Raw genomic sequence first — 9000 nt, 5'->3', positions numbered from 1 at the left:
CTGTAGCGTCACAGGTGCCAGGGTGGCACAGCTGGACCCTGCGGGCCCTCCTGGACAGTCCCCAGGCAGACTGCACCTCCTGGAGGGATCTGATCCCAGTCTGAGGGCAGCAGCAACAGAGGCCTGGAAGCCTTGGCAGTGGGATTAAGGTGGAGAAAAATGAGCTTGGAAATCATTAGCTTCCTTGGTTGGCGAGAGCCACCCCGAATGAACATTCGGGGCTTTTAAAATGAACATCAGCTGCAGGGACCGGTGCCCTGTGCCTGCCACGGCCCAGGCTGCCTTGTGGAATCCCAATCCCGGCCTTTCTTCTTCGGTTGCTGCTCAGCCAACACTTACTGAGCGCCTACTGTGGGCCAGGCCCAGAGCCAGGACGGAGGTAGAATCCAGCCAGAGAGCAGCAGCCCTGTGGCGAGAGCGCAGCCGCAGAGGCCGCGGTGCCAGCCAGGGAGGACTCAGGCGGGGCGGAGCAGGCGCCACCACCTCCACGGGGGCTGTGGCTGCACAGAGGGACTGGGTGGCCACTCGGGGGGCAGTCCCGGGTAGCTTCCCAGAAGAGGGGCCTTACGGGGTGGGGGTGGCCATCCACAGAGGGGGACCTGCGATGCACTGGGGTATGGCAGGCTTGGGCGGGAGAACTCGCGCGCCTCCCAGGCCAGGCAGGTGGGCCTGGTGGGGACTGAGGCCAGCTGCGGGCCCGCGTCTTGACAGACGGCTGGCAAGCGGAATGCACGAGGGGGAGGCTGCTGCCCGGGCTTTCTCTTCTCCAAACCGAGCTGATCGGTGGATTTTTATGAGAAAATTCCAGATTTTTAAACGATGAGAATTAATTCCAATTAAAAACAAAAAATACTATGGTGTCACGCAAGCCTGGCTTCAGGCTGGGTTGGGCCCGTGGGCCTAGAGTTTCTGATCTCTGGTGGCCGTGGGGATGCGGGTGGGGGTGGCGCAGGCCGGTTAGAAGGGGGGTCGGTGAGGGAGGAACGGTGGGCGGGGGGGGGGGGGCGGCCGGTGGGCTGGTGGGGGTTTTCTGAAGGCGTGGGGTGGGGAGAGCCGGTGGAGTGGGGGCTGGCCTCACCCCCAGCAGCGGCGCCGTGCGTGGGGGGCTGGGCGCGGGTGGGCGGGGGCTGGAGGCAGGGCCCCCCCTACCCCAGCCCGGCGCGCCGCGGCCGCCCGCCGCCTCCATCCGGGCCTCTCCCCACCTCCCGCCCGCCCGCCCCCGCCCGCGCCCCTCCCCCGCCGGCGCGCACGGCTCCCGCCGCCCCTCCTCCGCCCGCCCGCCCTCCGCCCGCTCTCCCCGGCTCCCTCCCGGTCTCTCTTAAGTGCCATCGAGGGGCGCCGGGAATTGCAGCCAGTAAATCGCGTCCCACCACTCAGCGGCGGGGCCACCGCAGCGGCGCCGCCCGCGCCCGCCGGGAGCCCGCGCCGCCCGGGCGCCTCTCCAGGGCCCGCGAGGCCCGCCCCCCACCCGGCGCGGCGCTGCGCAGGGCCTGCCCCCGGGCCGGCCGGGGCGCGCGGGGCCCGCGCTGGAGGCGAGGACGCGGCGGCCGCGGGGCGCACGGCCCGGAGCGCGCGGCCCGCGCCCCCGCGCGCCCTGCTCGCGCCCGCGCCCCGCGCTCCGGAGCCCGGCCCCGCTGCCCGGGCTCTCCTGCGGGACCGATGCCGGCCCTCCGGCCGCCAGGGTAAGGGGACAGCGCGGGCGCGGCGGGGGGCGGGGGGTGGGCGCCAGCCCCGGGGGCCCGATGCCCGCCCAGCATCCGCGTCTGGCACGTGGGGGCGTCTCAAGTTCCCTCTGGAGGCCAGACAGGTGGCGAGGACGCGGGGGTGTGATGCTCAAAGGCTGGCACTTATTGCGCGCCTACTGTGCGCCAGCCGTGACCGTTCCTCTGAAGTAGGGGGTGTTTGTCCCCATTGTACAGATGAGAAAACGGAGGCTAAGAGTGGGCAAATGGCTCGCTCAAGGTCCCCGGCTAGCAAGTGGCCAGCCGGGATTTGCCCCTGGGGCCGCTTGACTCTACAGTGGGAGCTCACCCCTCCAGGACACTCACAGCGACAGAGTGAGGCTATGAATATTTCATTGTAGAAAAGAAGAAAAAAAAATCATCCATTGTCCCACCACCATAATGCAGCCACTGTAAGCGCTTGCGTTTTTTATTTCAGCCTTGTTCTTTTTCCTCCTTTCCTTAAGAGTGTGTGCTTTGGGGTCAGTTGGACCCTGGTTCCCTCCTGACTAGCGCCTAGAAGCTGAAAGGTTTTAAACAAGGCCCCTTAGCTCCCTGGCCTTGGGTGTCCAGCCTAGGGAAAAGGAGACACCCCCACGGTGCCCGAGGGGATTAGATGAGACCTGGTAGGTAGCCCTGAAGGAGGGGGAGGAAATGGGGAGGGTCCAGGGCCTAGAGGAAGGGTCATCCATTCAGCTGGGATTCTGGGAGCACCAATTTAATGCGGAAGTAGGGTCGGGCTCTGGAACTGGGTGAGATGGGGGCAGCCTTGTCCACCTGCTTCTGACCCGAGGGCTCTGTCCAGCATGGTGGGGCTGCCTAGCCACACACCCGGCCCTTGGCAGGCCCCTGCCTCCTCTCCTAGTGTCTGGCAAGGGGACAGCCCCCTGGCTTCACCTCTGCCCAATGAGATGAACTACCTCCAGGAGGTAGTCTAGTGCTGCTCAGAATTTTGAACCCGGGCCAACATTTGGGTCCTGGCCTCTCTCAGCCCTGGGCTTTGGGGCCTTCCCAGGCTCACAAGCTTAGCATCAGGCCCCAGTCTTTATCCTACCCCAGGACTGTGGCATCACTTCCACCCAGTACCCACACTGGAGACTCCAGGCCTGTGGCCTTCCTACCTGCCTGTCCATCCAGTCAGCCCTCCCGTCGTTTCTCCCCCATTCCCCATCTGCCCTGGACGTACCGGCCCCTCCTCCCCATCCATGACTGTCCATTGGGACGCCATTGCCAAAGCTGTCATTTTAAATGCAGCTCTGAGCTTCCAAACTCTTCAGCTGTCCACAAACCTAAACTAGGCCAACCTCCTGAGCCACTTTTCGAGGCTGGACCTCTCCTCTGAGCCGTCTCCCCTGCCCACCTCTCTGGCCTCACCCCAGGGAAGTGGATGTACCCTGGTCTTAGACCCCCTAAGCACTGGGTCTTCCCTGCCTGAGATGGTCTCTTCCCCACACATCCCCTCCCCCAAGTCTTCCAGCCTCCTGAACTGCTCATCCTCAAGGCCCAGCTACATCCCCTCCTCCCTGTGGTCCTCCCAGACTCCCATCTCCTTCTCAGGTGGGTGAAGTGAAGGCCTTTTTCCATGGGTGCCCCCAGCTCTTGGCAAATCCTTCCATTATTGCTCCCAATGTGGTAGGACGCTTCCATCTTGCCCCCCCCCCGTCCCCGCGACCCCGCTGATCCAGACTGGGAGAGCTGGGGCCCGGGTTGGTGTGTCCCCAGGGTCCAGCACAGGGCCAGCCCCTGTGTGGCCAGCTCACAGGTCTTTGAGGAATGAACACTGGGGAGGCTGGCAGAAGCGGAAGGGTCCCTTACAGGGCTCTCCGAATCCCCTTGAGGCTGACAAGGAGCAGGTGTCAGAAGCCTCCTGCTTCCTTGGGGATCTTCTGCCTGTGAGCAGGATGCCCTTGATTGAGAAGCCGAGGATTGACCCTCTGCCTTTGAGTTCAGGGGCCCAGGTCCTTACCCACCTGGATTCGCTGGGACAGTAATGGTGGGTGCTCAGGCAGAGGGTCCCTCCCTGTCCTGTCTCGGGTGTCTCCAGCCTCCCTTGCCCCATCTAGCCCACCCCTGATGTCCTCCCGGGGAACAGGGAGAGTTATGTCAGGCCCTCTGGCCGAGCGCCAGGGCTCCCCATGGAACTATAAATTGACCTGTCGGGAGAGGGAAGAGATTAATGTCGGCCATCTTCATTAGCGTGTCCCCCGGGGTGACGGCGTCTGCCCTGAGCTGGCTGATTGGAGAGGGTGTGAGTGAGTGTGGGGGACTAGGGGGTTTGCATCCCCCCCAGAAAGGCAAGGAGCAGAGGCCAGGGCTTGCCAGAGAGCCACGGCCTCCTCCCGCTGCTAGCAGGGCCGTCCCTCCGGCCTCTGCTCCTGGCAGCCGGCGCGCGCTTTGATGGAGGACCTGTGTGCTAATTGGGAGCAGAGCTGCGCGCCCCGCAGCTCCGCGGGGCTCCCAGGCTGACACTGCCAGCTTCGCGGCATCTGCAGGGCCTTCATTAGAGGCTTTCTCCCTGACCAGAAAGGAGCCGGCTGCGGGCTGGTGGTGGGGGGGGCTTCCCTCCTCTCCTTTCCCCTCCCCTTTCCCCTCCCCCTCCCCCTTCCCTTCTTTATTGCGTTGATGGGGAAGGAGGCAGCTTTGGCGTGTGGAAGAGATGATGAGGGATGGAGGCAGCCATTTGAGTTTGAGACCTTGCTGTGCGTCCTGATGACTCTGTGACCTTGGGTTAGGCCCTCTACTGCTCTGCACCTGAATGTCCTTGTCCCAGGAATGGGCATGGTTGTGCCCTCAGGGTGGGGTGGAGTGGAGTGGGCCAGGTGAGTGCTTGTGTACTTGTCTTTGGAAATGAAGGCTGGGCAGATCCTGAGGCTAAGGCACAGACTGAGTCCATCTGTCTGGGGTTGAATCCTGGTGCTGCCACCTCCCAGGAGGCCCTGGGCCCTCTGAGCCTCAGTTTTCTTGTCTGGTGATGGCTGAGGGCCAGCGCTAGTCTCATGCAGTGGAGGTCCCTTTCAATGGACAGAAACAATGATCGTGCTGGGTGCAGGCTACCTCGGGAAGAGACTGCTGGTTGGGTGACATTGGTTTGTTCCATCATTTATTCACTCACTCATTCATTCATCCAGAACAGCCTCTTGCACAAGGGTCTTGTACCCACAGAGGTGGTTCAAATGTGGCCTTGCCCTCCGACAGTCCCCCTGGGGAAACAGACCTGGGAACAGATGGGGACAGGCCTGCATGAGCTGCTGGGCCCCTTGAAAGGCGTCTCCCTGGGCCTGGGAATGTCTGGACGGCTCTAAGGGGGCCAGTGAAGCAGAACAGGTAAGGAAAGGTTCATCATTTCCTTACAGACCTTGTTTGTACCAGGTCTCGATATGGCAGGAGCCCAGCTAGTCACTGGGGTTCTGGCCTACTCCCCCCACCCCCTGACCCAGCTGTTGACCAGGTCAGGAGCAGGGGGAGCTTTGCTGAGTATGCAGGGACTGAGGCCCCCTTCCCAGGCCCATTCTTGTCTCCCACCCTAAAACTCTTTCGTGCATCCTGGGATGGTGGGAGGGAGATGGGCCCCACCGGATACCTGAGGTTCTGGCCTGAGTCTGCGCATCAGGCTGGCTCCGTGAGCATCGGGCTGGCTCCGTGAGCACCTGGCTGGCCCCGTGAGCACCTGGCTGGCCAAGTGCCTGCCCCAGGCTTGGGATAGGCAGCAGTTGGGGCAGGGCCACCTCCTGGGATGATTGAATCTCACTGTGGCTGTGCCACTCACTAGCTGAGGGTCACTCTCTAAGGCATGTGGTTCTGTTTCTGCAAGCCTCAGTTTCCTCCTTTGGACAATGGGAATCCCGCAGTAGTAATTGTCCAGCACATGCTGACACAGAGTGGGTGCAGAGTGAGTGCCGTTTTTATGGTCATTTCTGGCTCCACCAGCTGCCCCAACTCCTCACTTGGCCTTCCATGCAGTTCGCTGCCCAGAGAATGCTGGGTTTAGTCGCTATGGGCTTCTCTATGGCCCCAGATCTTTCCTTCAACAAGCCAGGGGGTACCAGGTACCCACTGTGCCCTGCAGAATGTTTGAAGAAAAAGTGAGTAGTTTTGGATTCTGAAACCCCAGCCCTGAGTCCTGGCTCTAGATCTGTCCAGCTGTGTGGCCTTGGATATATCACTTAGTCTCTGTGTGCCTCTGTTTTCTCGCCTGGAGCTGCAGTGAGATGTAAACTGGAAACCACAGTGTAGATTGCAGTGACCGGTAAGTGCCCACCTTGTGTGAGGACGAGCACTAGGCCAGGAGTCTGAGCCTTGGGTGCAGCGACTGCCCCTGTGGCTTCGCTGTGTGTCTTTGGTCCGGACTCTTTGGGGGCACCTGTTAAGGGGGGTCGTGGCATCTGCCTGCCTCACAGAGCTTTTCTGAGACTGGAAAGACCCAGGGGTGGGGAGGAGAGGGGCTGCTCATGGGAGGGCTTTAAAGGGCTGGATGCCTTCTGGAACAACCCTGTCTCCCTGGATATAGATGACCTCTCCTATCTGAAAAATGGGACCAGACACCCTGCTCACCCCCATCCTTAGATCTCCGTGATTATGGCTTTAATCAGAATTTTAGCCTTTATATTTATAATGCATCTGAAGGGACTCCAGCCCAATTTAATACGAGATGTGTTGAAATAAACTGTCATCTGGACTTTGATATATTAAGATTGCCCTTTGAAAGTCACGTGTTGAGAGGCAGATGATGAAGAGGTGCCTATTGTTGCCGCCTCGTGCCGTGCCCAGCCCGTCCCGCCTGGCAGCCTCCGTCGCAGGAGCTGGCAACATGGCTGTCTGCCTCCGCCTTTCCCGAGCAGGCAGGAATCACTAACGCGTTAGCAGTTTCATTAAGCCTCTCGCCAGCCTCCCCGCCTCCCTCCCGGGCCTCCTCGGTAATTATTTTCCCAGCCCTTCCACTCGCAGCCCCTGAGCGAGCTCTTCGGGATTGGCCGAGTGGCCCCCGCAGGCTGGGCTGCCGGGAGGGACGGGGCTCTGCTGAGGCCCCCCTGGGCACCCCCCTCCCGACTCTGCGCTGCCATTTAAGCTTTGTGTCCCCCTGAGGCCTCCGTGAAAATGCAGATCTGCTGCCTGCCAGGGGTGATGGTTAACCCGTTATTACACACCCAGCACATGTAGTTTCCTCTGTGCAGCCGACCTCCATTCAGACGAAAAGTTTCTCCGGCCCTCTTCTGGGGCTGTCACGGAGCGGGCACTGGGGACCCAGCTGCGAGGGGATTTCTCGTGCTGCAGAACCGTGAACATCCAGGGCGGTGGGGGGTCTCAGGGGACGCGTGGAGACCGAGGCGGGAGTACAGAGTAGGACCTGGGCCCAGAGGGTTTTCTTCCTGGGACGCATGCCCCCACTGGACCCAGGTGGGGCCCAGTACCCCCTCCCTCTGGCCACAGTGACTGGTGGAGAAAGGGGCATGTGGCCCATCTGAGCCCGTCAAAGGCTTCCCTGGAACTGTGACTGAAGGTTGAGTATGCAGGGCCTGAGACCCCCTCCCAGGCCCATTCTGGATTTGGACTCAGCTGTGATTGTTGAAACTGAAGGGTGTGAATATGAGGCCACCGGCCACCCTCTTCCACAGCTGCATTTAGGATGGAGGATTGCGGATAAGGTCATCACATGGAAGGAGGCAGAGCCCAGATGTGGATGGATAGGTGACTTAATTTGGGCCTCTGGATCCAGAATGCCTGAAACTACCCCTGGAATATTTAGTTATATAAACCAACATGTTCTCTTTTTTGCTCAAGCTATTTTGAGTTGTGTTTCTTTCTCTTGCAACCAGTAATGTCCTGACTGATGCAGGAGAAGGATCAGGCAGGATTTTACAAAAGAGGAGACATTTTGAGTTGGGTCTTGCAGGATGAATAAGAGCTCATCCAGCTGAGAAGAGGGGGAAGAGCCCTTAGGCAGAGGGAATAGCAGTGGTCAAAGGCTTGGAGGTACGAAAGCACAGGATGAGGGAGACACCAAGCATTGGCAGTGGCACCAGGGCTTGTAAGCAGAAGTGACAGGCAGGAAGGTGGGGGATGGGAAGCTGATGCCAGGCTGTGAATGCAAGGGTGAGCAGGGATGGGAGCTGAAGGTACTGAAGACTGGGGGAGGGACAGGCAGGAGGGGGAGGTATGGGCTTGGGCAGGTCAGAGGAGGTGCCAGGGAGAGGATAAGGGGGAGAGGAGTGGCAGGGAGGGCATGGTGGCAGCGTGGGTTTGGGAATCAGTGAGAGGAGGCACCCCAGTGTCAGGGCTAGACCACAGGGGCCTTGGACATGAGGCAGCAGCATCTGGAGGGCCCAGGAGCCCCTGATGTGGTCAGATCTGACTGCGCCATGGAGACTGGGACTCCATGCACTCATTCAGTGAACAGATGTGTGGAGTGCTGTGTGCCAGGCCCGAGGGCACAGCAGTGACTCTTCATGCGCAGCCACTGTGTTGTGCAACTCCCAGGCTGATGGGGAGACAGACAGTGAGCAAGGAAGAAGATACGTGGCTATGGGAAGCAGTTCTGTGCTGTGTGGTGATGATCAGGGTGGGGTGCACATGTGGATACCACTGGCCAGGGTCCTCTGGAGAGGTCTCTGCAAGAGGAAATGTTTGAGTTGAGGCCTGAAGAGCGAGGAGTACCAGTTGTGAGGGAGGTCAGGGGGAAGAGCACCCTAGTCAGGGGCCCGTGCAAAGGCCCTGTGGCAGGTCTGAGTTTGTCTGGCTGTGGGGCAGAAAGGAGGCCATTGTGGCTGGAGTATGGTGGATAGGTGTGTGTGTGGAGGGGGTTTAGGGGCCAGACTGTGCCATGTGGGCCAGTGGGGCCAGGAGATGCCTGGGATTTTATTCTAAAGGTGGCGGGCACCCTTTAGAGGGTCTCAGTAGCAGGTTTGGAGGCAGAGACGGGTGAAGCAGGGAGATGGCAGTGGGGCTGGAGCTGGGAGAGTCCACGTGGCATGGGGAGGTGGGGGAGGGAAGAGCCCAGATAGGATGCCTGGGATGCATGCAGGAGAAGGGATGCCTGAAGCAGGCCTGAGCAGGGAACCTCTGGCTGGAGTGCTCCGGGGGCATCCAGAGCTGAGGTCATCCAAGGGGAGAGGGGGCGGGAGCCGAGGCCCAGCCTGAGGCCTGGAGAGAGAGAGGCTGTCTGGGGTGGGTTTTCCAACCTAGCTACCCGAGCCATGCCAGGTCAGTCCAGCCTGGGTGTGAGAGCTGTTTGCTGCCCTGGACACACCCAGTTCTTGCCACCACCACCCCTCCCCAACAGATC

General features: G+C 60.8%; 1 protein-coding gene across 1 annotated transcript in view; it reads left to right on the top strand.

Annotated features, from left to right (window-relative positions):
• The first annotated feature begins 1599 nt into the window (after positions 1-1599).
• TCF20 (transcription factor 20) overlaps positions 1600-9000 on the top strand; it is a 184460-nt gene continuing 177059 nt past the window's right edge. Inside the window, exon 1 of the mRNA XM_063807958.1 lies at positions 1600-1682. The gene's annotated coding sequence lies outside the window, so the exon portion shown is untranslated. The remainder of the gene's footprint in view (positions 1683-9000) is intronic.

This window comes from Pan troglodytes, chromosome 23 (genome assembly GCF_028858775.2).
Source record: "Pan troglodytes isolate AG18354 chromosome 23, NHGRI_mPanTro3-v2.0_pri, whole genome shotgun sequence".
NCBI classification, from domain to species: domain Eukaryota; kingdom Metazoa; phylum Chordata; class Mammalia; order Primates; family Hominidae; genus Pan; species Pan troglodytes.
Note: the sequence above shows the minus strand (reverse complement) of the source record. Positions and strands in the feature narration are given on the sequence as shown.